This window comes from Engystomops pustulosus, chromosome 4, assembly GCF_040894005.1.
Source record: "Engystomops pustulosus chromosome 4, aEngPut4.maternal, whole genome shotgun sequence".
Classification (NCBI taxonomy): Eukaryota; Metazoa; Chordata; class Amphibia; order Anura; family Leptodactylidae; genus Engystomops; species Engystomops pustulosus.
Window position 1 is genome coordinate 226593960 of NC_092414.1, and position 15372 is coordinate 226609331.

A 15372-nucleotide genomic window follows, 5' to 3' on the forward strand; every position below is an offset into this window, starting at 1 on the left:
TACTGCAGGGGGGGGGACTTGTACTGCAGGGGGGGGAGGTGTACTGCAGGGGGGGGAGGTGTACGGCAGGGGGGGGGGATGTGTACTGCAGGGGGGGGGATGTGTACTGCAGGGGGGGGGGATGTGTACTGCAGGGGGGGGGATGTGTACTGCAGGGGGGGGGATGTGTACTGCAGGGGGGGGATGTGTACTGCAGGGGGGGATGTGTACTGCAGGGGGGGGATGTGTACTGCAGGGGGGGGACGTGTACTGCTGGGGGGGGTACAGAGGGGGTCGTGTACTGCAGGGGGGGGTACAGAGGGGGTCGTGTACTGCAGGGGGGGGTACAGAGGGGGTCGTGTACTGCAGGGGGGGGTACAGAGGGGGTCGTGTACTGCAGGGGGGGGTACAGAGGGGGTCGTGTACTGCTGGGGGGGGGTACAGAGGGGGTTGTGTACTGCTGGGGGGGGGGTACAGAGGGGGTTGTGTACTGCTTGGGGGGTACAGAGGGGGACGTGTACTGGAAGGGGGGGGGACGTGTACTGCAGGGGGGGGACGTGTACTGCAGGGGGGGGACGTGTACTGCAGGGGGGGTCATGTACTGCTGGAGGGTACAGAGGGGGGTCGTGTACTGCTGGGGGGTACAGAGGGGACGTGTACTGCTGGGGGGTACAGAGGGGGACGTGTATTGCTTGGGGGGTACAGAGGGGGTCGTGTACTGCTGGGGGGGTATAGAGGGGGTCGTGTATTGCTGGGGGGTACAGAGGGGACGTGTACTGCTGGGGGGTACAGAGGGGGACGTGTATTGCTTGGGGGGTACAGAGGGGACGTGTACTGCTGGGGGGTATAGAGGGGGTCGTGTATTGCTTGGGGGGTACAGAGGGGGTCGTGTATTGCTGGGGGGGTACAGAGGGGGTCGTGTATTGCTGGGGGGGTACAGAGGGGGTCGTGTACTGCTGGGGGGGACGTGTACTGCAGGGGGGGGGACGTGTACTGCAGGGGGGGTACAGAGGGGGTCGTGTATTGCTGGGGGGGTATAGAGGGGGTCGTGTATTGCTGGGGGGGTACAGAGGGGGGTCGTGTACTGCTGGGGGGTATAGAGGGGGTCGTGTACTGCTGGGGGGGGGGACGTGTACTGCTGGGGGGGGGGGAACGTGTACTGCAGGGGGGGGTACAGAGGGGACGTGTACTGCTGGGGGGGTATAGAGGGGGTCGTGTATTGCTGGGGGGGTACAGAGAGGGTCGTGTACTGCTGGGGGGGTACAGAGGGGGTCGTGTACTGCTGGGGGGTATAGAGGGGGGTCGTGTATTGCTGGGGGGGGACGTGTACTGCAGGGGGGGTACAGAGAGGACGTGTACTGCTGGGGGGGTATAGAGGGGGTCGTGTATTGCTGGGGGGGTACAGAGGGGGGTCGTGTACTGCTGGGGGGTATAGAGGGGGTCGTGTACTGCTGGGGGGGTATAGAGGGGGTCGTGTACTGCTGGGGGGGTATAGAGGGGGTCGTGTATTGCTGGGGGGGTACAGAGGGGGTCGTGTACTGCTGGGGGGTATAGAGGGGGTCGTGTACTGCTGGGGGGGTATAGAGGGGGTCGTGTACTGCTGGGGGGGTACAGAGGGGGTCGTGTACTGCTGGGGGGGTACAGAGGGGGTCGTGTACTGCTGGGGGGGGGGACGTGTACTGCTGGGGGGGTATAGAGGGGGTCGTGTACTGCTGGGGGGGTACAGAGGGGGGTCGTGTACTGCTGGGGGGGTATAGAGGGGGTCGTGTACTGCTGGGGGGTATAGAGGGGGTCGTGTACTGCTGGGGGGTACAGAGGGGGGTCGTGTACTGCTGGGGGGTACAGAGGGGGGTCGTGTACTGCTGGGGGGGTATAGAGGGGGTCGTGTACTGCTGGGGGGTACAGAGGGGGGTCGTGTACTGCTGGGGGGGTACAGAGGGGGTCGTGTACTGCTGGGGGGGTACAGAGGGGGTCGTGTACTGCTGGGGGGGTACAGAGGGGGTCGTGTACTGCTGGGGGGGGGGACGTGTACTGCTGGGGGGGTATAGAGGGGGTCGTGTACTGCTGGGGGGTATAGAGGGGGTTGTGTATTGCTGGGGGGGTATAGAGGGGGTCGTGTATTGCTGGGGGGGTACAGAGGGGGGTCGTGTATTGCTGGGGGGGTACAGAGGGGGTTGTGTATTGCTGGGGGGGTATAGAGGGGGTCGTGTATTGCTGGGGGGGTATAGAGGGGGTCGTGTACTGCTGGGGGGGTACAGAGGGGGTCGTGTACTGCTGGGGGGGGGGGGACGTGTACTGCTGGGGGGGTATAGAGGGGGTCGTGTACTGCTGGGGGGTACAGAGGGGGGTTGTGTACTGCTGGGGGGGTACAGAGGGGGTCGTGTACTGCTGGGGGGGTATAGAGGGGGTCGTGTACTGCTGGGGGGTACAGAGGGGGGTCGTGTACTGCTGGGGGGGTAGAGAGGGGGTCGTGTACTGCTGGGGGGGTACAGAGGGGGTCGTGTACTGCTGGGGGGGGGGGTCGTGTACTGCTGGGGGGGTATAGAGGGGGTCGTGTACTGCTGGGGGGTATAGAGGGGGTCGTGTATTGCTGGGGGGGTACAGAGGGGGGTCGTGTACTGCTGGGGGGTATAGAGGGGGTCGTGTACTGCTGGGGGGTATAGAGGGGGTCGTGTACTGCTGGGGGGTATAGAGGGGGTTGTGTACTGCTGGGGGGGTTACAGATTCCCCATTAGGATAACATGACTCTGGAGCCCCTCACCTGTATAAAGCCCGGCGTGTATCCGTCCTATGAGCGGGCACTCACACTCCGTCTGTCAGGATATTATGAGGTAACAGTCGCTGATACTGAGTGAGCGCTCTCACTATTTCCATACAATGGGGAGAGGTCTCATCTACATGATAGGACCCCTCACCCCTCACCCCCACCATGTCACCCATCCCCCACCCCAACATACAGACACTCACCTGCGAGACGGCCCAAGAGAAGCCGCGCAGTCTGAATCCACACCAGGGTGACTGTCTCTGGTGGCCAGTGGCCTGCACTCTCACACCGGCTCTAGACAGTCTATTAGACAGTCACCTGCCCTCTGTCTGCTGTTATGTCTCAGTCACACACATTTATACCTGTGATCTCTCCCAGCTCGGCGCTCTCTCTCCTCCTTCCACTTTCTCCTGTCACCACAACCTGTAACTCCCAGGTAACGCCTGTCTAAGAGACACCCAGCGGCGCTCAGGGCGCAGTCTCCACGACACTCTCACAGGGCACAGGGTCTCTCTCCAGCAGTCTCTCAGGGATTATCCTCCAGGCCTCTGTCTCTCTGGCAGCAGTCTCTGAGTGTTTGGCCTCTGTCTCTCTGGCAGCAGTCTCTGAGTGTTTGGCCTCTGTCTCTCTGGCAGCTGTCTCTGAGTGTTTGGCCTCGGTCTCTCTGGGCTTCTGTCTCTCTGGCAGCAGTCTCTCTGTGCCTCTGTCTCTCTGGCAGCAGTCTCTCTGTGCCTCTGTCTCTCTGGCAGCAGTCTCTCTGGGCCTCTCTCTCTCTGGCAGCAGTCTCTCTGGGCCTCTGTCTCTCTGGCAGCAGTCTCTCTGGGCCTCTCTCTCTCTGGCAGCAGTCTCTCTGGGCCTCTCTCTCTCTGGCAGCAGTCTCTCTGGGCCTCTCTCTCTCTGGCAGCAGTCTCTCTGGGCCTCTCTCTCTCTGGCAGCAGTCTCTCTGGGCCTCTGTCTCTCTGGCAGCAGTCTCTTAGTGTTTGGCCTCTGTCTCTCTGGCAGCAGTCTCTCTGGGCCTCTGTCTCTCAGGGTTTATCCTCCAGGTCTCTTGTCTCTGGCAGCAGTCTCTCTGGGCCTCTGTCTCTCTGGCAGCAGTCTCTTAGTGTTTGGCCTCTGTCTCTCTGGCAGCAGTCTCTCTGGCAGCAGTCTCTTAGTGTTTGGCCTCTGTCTCTCTGGCAGCAGTCTCTCTGTGCCTCTGTCTCACTGGCCACAGTCTCTGGGCGAGACCTGTCCGGTCACCTGTACCTGCTTGTCCCTCCCTGTAATGTGACTCCAGCAATGCCCCCCTCCCCCGGAGCCTCTCAGTAGTAGAGTGTCAGCTCCTGGGGTCCTTATTAATACCTGTGGCGTTCGGTCGGGGGCCACCCCTTCCACATGTGGGGTCCAGTGATGACTCGGGGGGACACTGCCGGAGACTGATTTGGGTTGCCCCTTCCACATGTGGGGTCCGGTGATGACTTGGGGGGACACTGCCGGAGACTGATTTGGGTTGCCCCTTCCACATGTGGGGTCCGGTGATGACTTGGGGGGACACTGCTGGAGACTGATTTGGGTTGCCCCTTCCACATGTGGGGTCCGGTGATGACTTGGGGGGACACTGCCGGAGACTGATTTGGGTTGCCCCTTCCACATGTGGGGTCCGGTGATGACTTGGGGGGACACTGCTGGAGACTGATTTGGGTTGCCCCTTCCACATGTGGGGTCCGGTGATGACTTGGGGGGACACTGCTGGAGACTGATTTGGGTTGCCCCTTCCACATGTGGGGTCCGGTGATAACTTGGGGGGACACTGCCGGAGACTGATTTGGGTCGCCCCTGCCACATGTGGGGTCCGGTGATGACTCGGGGGACACTGCTGGAGAGTGATTTGGGTCGCCCCTTCCACATGTGGGGTCCGGTGATAACTTGGGGGGACACTGCCGGAGACTGATTTGGGTCGCCCCTTCCACATGTGGGGTCCAGTAATGACTCGGGGGGACACTGCCGGAGACTGATTTGGGTCACCCCTTCCACATGTGGGGTCCGGTGATGACTCGGGGGACACTGCTGGAGAGTGATTTGGGTCGCCCCTTCCACATGTGGGGTCCGGTGATAACTTGGGGGGACACTGCCGGAGACTGATTTGGGTCGCCCCTTCCACATGTGGGGTCCGGTGATAACTTGGGGGGACACTGCTGGAGAGTGATTTGGGTTGCCCCTTCCACATGTGGGGTCCGGTGATGACTCGGGGGACACTGCTGGAGAGTGATTTGGGTCGCCCCTTCCACATGTGGGGTCCGGTGATGACTCGGAGGACACTGCTGGAGACTGATTTGGGTCGCCCCTTCCACATGTGGGGTCCGGTGATAACTTGGGGGGACACTGCTGGAGACTGATTTGGGTTGCCCCTTCCACATGTGGGGTCCGGAGAGGACTTGGGGGACACTGCTGGAGAATGATTTGGGTCGCCCCTTCCACATGTGGGGTCCGGTGATGACTCGGGGGACACTGCTGGAGACTGATTTGGGTAGCCCCTTCCACATGTGGGGTCCGATGATGACTCGGGGGACACTGCTGGAGAGTGATTTGGGTCGCCCCTTCCACATGTGGGGTCCGGTGATCACTCGGGGGGGGGCCCTGCTGGAGACTGATTTGGGTCGCCCCTTCCACATGTGGGGTCCGGTGATGACTTGGGGGGACACTGCTGGAGACTGTTTTGGGCCGCCCCTTCCACATGTGGGGTCCGGTGATGACTTGGGGGGACACTGCTGGAGAATGATTTGGGTTGCCCTTCCACATGTGGGGTCCGGTGATAACTTGGGGGGACACTGCTGGAGACTGATTTGGGTCGCCCCTTCCACATGTGGGGTCCGGTGGTGACTTGGGGGGACACTGCTGGAGACTGATTTGGGTCGCCCCTTCCACATGTGGGGTCCGGTGATGACTTGGGGCGACACTGCTGGAGACTGATTTGGGCCGCCCCTTCCACATGTGGGGTCCTGTGATGACTCGGGGGACACTGCTGGAGACTGATTTGGGTCGCCCCTTCCACATGTGGGGTCCGGTGATGACTCGGAGGACACTGCTGGAGACTGATTTGGGTCGCCCCTTCCACATGTGGGGTCCGGTGATGACTCGGGGGACACTGCTGGAGACTGATTTGGGTCGCCCCTTCCACATGTGGGGTCCGGTGATGACTCGGGGGACACTGCTGGAGACTGATTTGGGTCGCCCCTTCCACATGTGGGGTCCGGTGATCACTCGGGGGGACACTGCTGGAGACTGATTTGGGTTGCCCCTTCCACATGTGGGGTCGGGAGAGGACTCGGGGGACACTGCTGGAGAAAGATTTGGGTCGCCCCTTCCACATGTGGGGTCCGGTGATAACTTGGGGGGACACTGCTGGAGACTGATTTGGGTCGCCTCTTCCACATGTGGGGTCCAGTGATGACTCGGGGGACACTGCTGGAGAGTGATTTGGGTCGCCCCTTCCACATGTGGGGTCTGGTGATGACTCGGGGGACACTGCTGGAGACAGATTTGGGTCGCCCCTTCCACATGTGGGGTCCGGTGATCACTCGGGGGGACACTGCTGGAGACTGATTTGGGTCGCCCCTTCCACATGTGGGGTCTGGTGATGACTCGGGGGACACTGCTGGAGACTGATTTGGGTCGCCCCTTCCACATGTGGGGTCCGGTGATGACTTTGGGGGACACTGCTGGAGACTGATTTGGGTCGCCCCTTCCACATGTGGGGTCCGGTGATGACTTGGGGGGACACTGCTGGAGACTGATTTGGGTCGCCCCTTCCACATGTGGGGTCCGGTGATGACTCGGGGGACACTGCTGGAGAGTGATTTGGGTCGCCCCTTCCACATGTGGGGTCCAGTAATGACTCGGGGGGACACTGCTGGAGACTGATTTGGGTCGCCCCTTCCACATGTGGGGTCCGGTGATCACTCGGGGGGGGGACACTGCTGGAGACTGATTTGGGTCGCCCCTTCCACATGTGGGGTCCGGTGATGACTTTGGGGGACACTGCTGGAGACTGATTTGGGTTGCCCCTTCCACATGTGGGGTCCGGAGAGGACTCGGGGGACACTGCTGGAGACTGATTTGGGTCGCCCCTTCCACATGTGGGGTCCGGTGATGACTTGGGGGGGACACTGCTGGAGAGTGATTTGGGTTGCCCCTTCCACATGTGGGGTCCGGTGATGACTTGGGGGGACACTGCTGGAGAGTGATTTGGGTTGCCCCTTCCACATGTGGGGTCCGGTGATGACTTGGGGGGACACTGCTGGAGAGTGATTTGGGTCGCCCCTTCCACATGTGGGGTCCGGTGATCACTCGGGGGGGACACTGCTGGAGACTGATTTGGGTCGCCCCTTCCACTTGTGGGGTCCGGTGATCACTCGGGGGGGACACTGCTGGAGACTGATTTGGGTTGCCCCTTCCACATGTGGGGTCCGGTGATCACTCGGGGGGGACACTGCTGGAGAGTGATTTGGGTCGCCCCTTCCACATATGGGGTCCGGTGATGACTCTGGGGAATGGGGGGGGGGGGTCGGGGGGGATAAAGCCTCAGAGAGTAAAGAACCAGACGAGACCGGAGTCTGATGATTTATTAGTGGGGGGTGCGAGACCCTCAGTGTTGCTCCTGAGACCGCCGCCTGCGAGACCTGCGGGGAGAGGAGACATTACTAATCACATGACGAGTAATAATAACAGCAGCGATAGTGATGTCACCCGCTCCGGTACAGTAGGGGCCGCACCCATGTACAGGACGTACAGCGAGGACTGGCAGCACGTGCCGCACACAGACATGTACACTGCCAGGTGCAGGGGGCGGAGGGCACAAGGTGGGGGGGGGCCTGAGGTCACAAAGTGGGGGGGGGGGGCTGAGGTCACAAAGTGGGGGGGGGGGCTGAGGTCGCAAAGTGGGGGGGGGCGGAGGTCACAAGGTGGGGGGGGGCCTGAGGTCACAAAGTGGGGGGGGGGGGCTGAGGTCACAAGGTGGGGGGGGGCTGAGGTCACAAGGTGGGGGGGGGGTCTGAGGTCACAAGGTGGGGGGGGGCTGAGGTCACAAGGTGGGGGGGGCTGAGGTCACAAGGTGGGGGGAGGGGGGAAGGAGGTCACAAGATGCGGGGGATGGGGGGCTAGGTTCACAATGTTATGAGATGGGGGGGGGCCCAGGATGACGAGATGGGGGGGGGGGGCAAGGTGACGAGATGGGGGGGGAGCAAGGTGACGAGATGGGGGGGATCAAGGTGACGAGATGGGGGGGGAGCAAGGTGACGAGATGGGGGGGATCAAGGTGACAAGATGGGGGGAGCAAGGTGACGAGATGGGGGGGGGGGCAAGGTGACGAGAAGGGGGGGAGCAAGGTGACGAGATGGGGGGGGGGAGCAAGGTGACGAGATGGGGGGGGGCCAGGTTGACGAGATGGGGGGGGGGCGGCAGGGTGACGAGATTGGGGGGGGGGGGAGCAAGGTGACGAGATGGGGGGGGAGCAAGGTGACGAGATGGGGGGGAGCAAGGTGACGAGATGGGGGGGAGCAAGGTGACGAGATGGGGGGGAGCAAGGTGACGAGATGGGGGGGGGAGCAAGGTGACGAGATGGGGGGGGGGCAAGGTGACGAGATGGGGGGGGGAGCAAGGTGACGAGATGGGGGGGGAGCAAGGTGACGAGATGGGGGGGGAGCAAGGTGACGAGATGGGGGGAGCAAGGTGACGAGATGGGGGGGGGGGAGCAAGGTGACGAGATGGGGGGGGCCAGGGTGACGAGATGGGGGGGGGCAAGGTGACGAGATGGGGGGGGGCAAGGTGACGAGATGGGGGGGGGGCAAGGTGACGAGATGGGGGGGGGGAGCAAGGTGACGAGATGGGGGGGGGGAGCAAGGTGACGAGATGGGGGGGGGGAGCAAGGTGACGAGATGGGGGGGGGGAGCAAGGTGACGAGATGGGGGGGGGGGCAGGGTGACGAGATGGGGGGGGAGCAAGGTGACGAGATGGGGGGGGAGCAAGGTGACGAGATGGGGGGGGGGAGCAAGGTGACGAGATGGGGGGGGGAGCAAGGTGACGAGATGGGGGGGGGAGCAAGGTGACGAGATGGGGGAGCAAGGTGACGAGATGGGGGGGAGCAAGGTGACGAGATGGGGGGGAGCAAGGTGACGAGATGGGGGGAGCAAGGTGACGAGATGGGGGGGAGCAAGGTGACGAGATGGGGGGGGAGCAAGGTGACGAGATGGGGGGGAGCAAGGTGACGAGATGGGGGGAGCAAGGTGACGAGATGGGGGGGAGCAAGGTGACGAGATGGGGGGAGCAAGGTGACGAGATGGGGGGGAGCAAGGTGACGAGATGGGGGGAGCAAGGTGACGAGATGGGGGGGGGAGCAAGGTGACGAGATGGGGGGGGGGGAGCAAGGTGACGAGATGGGGGGGGAGCAAGGTGACGAGATGGGGGGGGGAGCAAGGTGACGAGATGGGGGGGGGAGCAAGGTGACGAGATGGGGGGGAGCAAGGTGACGAGATGGGGGGGAGCAAGGTGACGAGATGGGGGGGGGGAGCAAGGTGACGAGATGGGGGGGGGCCAGGGTGACGAGATGGGGGGGGAGCAAGGTGACGAGATGGGGGGGGGGAGCAAGGTGACGAGATGGGGGGGGAGCAAGGTGACGAGATGGGGGGGGGCAAGGTGACTAGATGGGGGGGGGCAAGGTGACGAGATGGGGGGGGGGGGGAGGTCACAAGATTACCAAAGAAATACACAGAGAAGATGATTATGGAGTGAGATATTTCTGTAGATAAGAGCAGCGCAGACTTATACACCCAGCACCCCGACACCCGCAGCACCCCGACACCCGCAGCACCCCGACACCCGCAGTACATGACCAGCACCCCGACACCCGCAGCACCCCGACACCCGCAGCACCCCGACACCCGCAGTACATGACCAGCACCCAGCACCCCGACACCCGCAGTACATGACCAGCACCCTGACACCCGCAGCACATGACCAGCACCCTGACACCCGCAGCACATGACCAGCACCCTGACACCCGCAGCACATGACCAGCACCCTGACACCCGCAGTACATGACCAGCACCCTGACACCCGCAGTACATGACCAGCACCCTGACACCCGCAGCACATGACCAGCACCCTGACACCCGCAGTACATGACCAGCACCCTGACACCCGCAGCACATGACCAGCACCCTGACACCCGCAGCACATGACCAGCACCCTGACACCCGCAGCACATGACCAGCACCCTGACACCCGCAGCACATGACCAGCACCCTGACACCCGCAGCACATGACCAGCACCCTGACACCCGCAGCACATGGGGTGATGGGACTTGTTGTGCGGCAGTGACACCAGTACATCCTGTACACAGGAGCCGCCCGACTGCACCGCGCCCCGAACACAACACGGAAACGGGGGAGGAAGAACCGGAGCAACGAGGAAGAGACACCGCACAGAACGGAATGTGACTGCCGGGAAACACAGGACACCCCGAGACTGCCATCACACACCCGGGACACCCCGAGACTGGCGTCCCACACCCGGGACACCCCGAGACTGGCGTCCCACACCCGGGACACCCCGAGACTGGCGTCACACAACCGGGACACCCCGAGACTGGCGTCGCACAACCGGGACACCCCGAGACTGCCGTCGCACACCCGGGACACCCCGAGACTGCCGTCCCACACCCGGGACACCCCGAGACTGCCGTCCCACACCCGGGACACCCCGAGACTGCCGTCCCACACCCGGACACCCCGAGACTGCCGTCACACACCCGGGACACCCCGAGACTGCCGTCACACACCCGGGACACCCCGAGACTGTCGTCACACACCCGGGACACCCCGAGACTGCCGTCACACACCCGGGACACCCCGAGACTGCCGTCCCACACCCGGGACACCCCGAGACTGCCGTCGCACACCCGGGACACCCCGAGACTGCCGTCGCACACCCGGGACAACCCCGAGACTGCCGTCGCACACCCGGGACCCCCCGAGACTGCCGTCGCACACCCGGGACCCCCCGAGACTGCCGTCGCACACCCGGGACCCCCCGAGACTGCCGTCGCACACCCGGGACCCCCCGAGACTGCCGTCGCACACCCGGGACCCCCCGAGACTGCCGTCGCACACCCGGGACCCCCCGAGACTGCCGTCGCACACCCGGGACCCCCCGAGACTGCCGTCCCACACCCGGGACACCCCGAGACTGCCGTCCCACACCCGGGACACCCCGAGACTGCCGTCCCACACCCGGGACACCCCGAGACTGCCGTCCCACACCCGGGACACCCCGAGACTGCCGTCCCACACCCGGGACACCCCGAGACTGCCGTCACACACCCGGGACACCCCGAGACTGCCGTCACACACCCGGGACACCCCGAGACTGCCGTCACACACCCGGGACACCCCGAGACTGCCGTCACACACCCGGGACACCCCGAGACTGCCGTCACACACCCGGGACACCCCGAGACTGCCGTCACACACCCGGGACACCCCGAGACTGCCGTCACACACCCGGGACACCCCGAGACTGCCGTCACACACCCGGGACACCCCGAGACTGCCGTCACACACCCGGGACACCCCGAGACTGCCGTCCCACACCCGGGACACCCCGAGAATGCCGTCCCACACCCGGGACACCCCGAGACTGCCATCACACACCCGGGACACCCCGAGACTGCCGTCACACACCCGGGACACCCCGAGACTGCCGTCACACACCCGGGACACCCCGAGACTGCCGTCACACACCCGGGACACCCCGAGACTGCCGTCACACACCCGGGACACCCCGAGACTGCCGTCACACACCCGGGACACCCCGAGACTGCCGTCACACACCCGGGACACCCCGAGACTGCCGTCACACACCCGGGACACCCCGAGACTGCCGTCCCACACCCGGGACACCCCGAGAATGCCGTCCCACACCCGGGACACCCCGAGACTGCTGTCACACACCCGGGACACCCCGAGACTGCCGTCCCACACCCGGGACACCCCGAGACTGCCATCGCACACCCGGGACACCCCGAGACTGCCGTCGCACACCCGGGACACCCCGAGACTGCCGTCACACACCCGGGACACCCCGAGACTGCCATCGCACACCCGGGACACCCCGAGACTGCCGTCACACACCCGGGACACTGAGGTCTGAGGCCTGAGGTCACAAAGTGGGGGGGGGGGGGCTGAGGTCACAAGGTGGGGGGGGGGGGCTGAGGTCACAAGGTGGGGGGGGGGCTGAGGTCACAAGGTGGGGGGGGGGCTGAGGTCACAAGGTGGGGGGGGGCTGAGGTCACAAGGTGGGGGGGCTGAGGTCACAAGGTGGGGGGGCTGAGGTCACAAGATGCGGGGGATGGGGGGCTAGGTTCACAATGTTATGAGATGGGGGGGGGCCACGGTGACGAGATGGGGGGGGGGGAGCAAGGTGATGAGATGGGGGGGGGGAGCAAGGTGACGAGATGGGGGGGGGAGCAAGGTGATGAGATGGGGGGGGGGGAGCAAGGTGACGAGATGGGGGGGGGGAGCAAGGTGACGAGATGGGGGGGGAGCAAGGTGACGAGATGGGGGGGGGGAGCAAGGTGACGAGATGGGGGGGGGGAGCAAGGTGACGAGATGGGGGGGGAGCAAGGTGACGAGATGGGGGGGGGAGCAAGGTGACGAGATGGGGGGGGGAGCAAGGTGACGAGATGGGGGGGGGAGCAAGGTGACGAGATGGGGCGGAGCAAGGTGACGAGATGGGGGGGGAGCAAGGTGACGAGATGGGGGGCGAGCAAGGTGACGAGATGGGGGGGGAGCAAGGTGACGAGATGGGGGGGGGGAGCAAGGTGACGAGATGGGGGGGGAGCAAGGTGACGAGATGGGGGGGGAGCAAGGTGACGAGATGGGGGGGGGGAGCAAGGTGACGAGATGGGGGGCGAGCAAGGTGACGAGATGGGGGGGGGAGCAAGGTGACGAGATCGGGGGGGGGGAGCAAGGTGACGAGATGGGGGGGGGCAAGGTGACGAGATGGGGGGGGGCGAGCAAGGTGACGAGATGGGGGGGGGGAGCAAGGTGACGAGATGGGGGGGGGGAGCAAGGTGACGAGATGGGGGGGGGGAGCAAGGTGACGAGATGGGGGGGAGCAAGGTGACGAGATGGGGGGGGGGAGCAAGGTGACGAGATGGGGGGGGGAGCAAGGTGACGAGATGGGGGGCGAGCAAGGTGACGAGATGGGGGGGAGCAAGGTGACGAGATGGGTGGGGAGCAAGGTGACGAGATGGGGGGGGAGCAAGGTGACAAGATGGGGGGGGAGCAAGGTGACGAGATGGGGGGGGGGAGCAAGGTGACGAGATGGGGGGGGGGAGCAAGGTGACGAGATGGGGGGGGGAGCAAGGTGACGAGATGGGGGGAGGGAGCAAGGTGACGAGATGGGGGGGAGCAAGGTGACGAGATGGGGGGGGAGCAAGGTGACGAGAGGGGGGGGGATCAAGGTGACAAGATGGGGGGAGCAAGGTGACGAGATGGGGGGGGGGCAAGGTGACGAGATGGGGGGGGGAGCAAGGTGAAGAGATGGGGGGGGGGAGCAAGGTGACGAGATGGGGGGGGGAGCAAGGTGACGAGATGGGGGGGGGAGCAAGGTGACGAGATGGGGGGGGAGCAAGGTGACGAGATGGGGGGGGAGCAAGGTGACGAGATGGGGGGGGAGCAAGGTGACGAGATGGGGGGGAGCAAGGTGACGAGATGGGGGGGGAGCAAGGTGACGAGATGGGGGGGAGCAAGGTGACGAGATGGGGGGGGCCAGGGTGACGAGATGGGGGGGGGGCGGCCAGGGTGACGAGATGGGGGGGGGGGAGCAAGGTGACGAGATGGGGGGGGGGGAGCAAGGTGACGAGATGGGGGGGGCCAGGGTGACGAGATGGGGGGGGGCAAGGTGACGAGATGGGGGGGGGAGCAAGGTGACGAGATGGGGGGGGGGGGAGGTCACAAGATTACAAAGAAATACACAGAGAAGATGATTATGGAGTGAGATATTTCTGTAGATAAGAGCAGCGCAGACTTATACACCCAGCACCCCGACACCCGCAGCACCCCGACACCCGCAGCACCCCGACACCCGCAGTACATGACCAGCACCCTGACACCCGCAGCACATGACCAGCACCCTGACACCCGCAGCACATGACCAGCACCCTGACACCCGCAGCACATGACCAGCACCCTGACACCCGCAGCACATGACCAGCACCCTGACACCCGCAGCACATGACCAGCACCCTGACACCCGCAGCACATGACCAGCACCCTGACACCCGCAGCACATGACCAGCACCCTGACACCCGCAGCACATGACCAGCACCCTGACACCCGCAGCACATGACCAGCACCCTGACACCCGCAGCACATGACCAGCACCCTGACACCCGCAGCACATGGGGTGATGGGTCTTGTTGTGCGGCAGTGACACCAGTACATCCTGTACACAGGAGCCGCCCGACTGCACCGCGCCCCGAACACAACACGGAAACGGGGGAGGAAGAACCGGAGCAACGAGGAAGAGACCGCACAGAACGGAATGTGACTGCCGGGAAACACAGGACACCCGAGACTGCCATCACACATCCGGGACACCCCGAGACTGGCGTCCCACACCCGGGACACCCCGAGACTGGCGTCCCACACCCGGGACACCCCGAGACTGGCGTCCCACACCCGGGACACCCCGAGACTGGCGTCGCACAACCGGGACACCCCGAGACTGGCGTCGCACACCCGGGACACCCCGAGACTGGCGTCGCACACCCGGACACCCCGAGACTGGCGTCGCACACCCGGGACACCCCGAGACTGGCGTCGCACACCCGGGACACCCCGAGACTGGCGTCCCACACCCGGGACACCCCGAGACTGCCGTCGCACACCCGGGACACCCCGAGACTGCCGTCGCACACCCGGGACACCCCGAGACTGCCGTCGCACACCCGGGACACCCCGAGACTGCCGTCGCACACCCGGGACACCCCGAGACTGCCGTCGCACACCCGGGACACCCCGAGACTGCCGTCGCACACCCGGGACACCCCGAGACTGCCGTCGCACACCCGGGACACCCCGAGACTGCCGTCGCACACCCGGGACACCCGAGACTGCCGTCGCACACCCGGGACACCCCGAGACTGCCGTCGCACACCCGGGACACCCCGAGACTGCCGTCGCACACCCGGGACACCCGAGACTGCCGTCGCACACCCGGGACACCCCGAGACTGCCGTCGCACACCCGGGACACCCCGAGACTGCCGTCGCACACCCGGGCACACCCCGAGACTGCCGTCGCACACCCGGGACACCCCGGGACTGCCTTCGCACACCCGGGACACCCCGAGACTGCCTTCGCACACCCGGGACACCCCGAGACTGCCGTCGCACACCCGGGACACCCCGAGACTGCCGTCGCACACCCGGGACACCCCGAGACTGCCGTCGCACACCCGGGACACCCCGAGACTGCCATCGCACACCCGGGCACACCCGAGACTGCCGTCGCACACCCGGGACCCCCCGAGACTGCCGTCGCACACCCGGGACCCCCCGAGACTGCCGTCGCACACCCGGGACACCCG

The 15372-nt window shown here is 64.9% G+C and overlaps 1 protein-coding gene across 4 annotated transcripts in view; it reads right to left on the reverse strand.

The window, feature by feature from the left end:
• The window catches only part of TNK1 (tyrosine kinase non receptor 1), a 46161-nt gene that overhangs the window by 25065 nt on the left and 5724 nt on the right, over nt 1–15372 (reverse strand). Inside the window, exon 1 of one of the 4 annotated variants that reach the window (XM_072150106.1) lies at nt 3106–4056. The exons of 1 other annotated variant lie outside the window; for it this stretch is intronic. The gene's annotated coding sequence lies outside the window, so the exon portion shown is untranslated. 2 more of the 4 variants (XM_072150105.1, XM_072150108.1) reach the window with 2 other exon arrangements.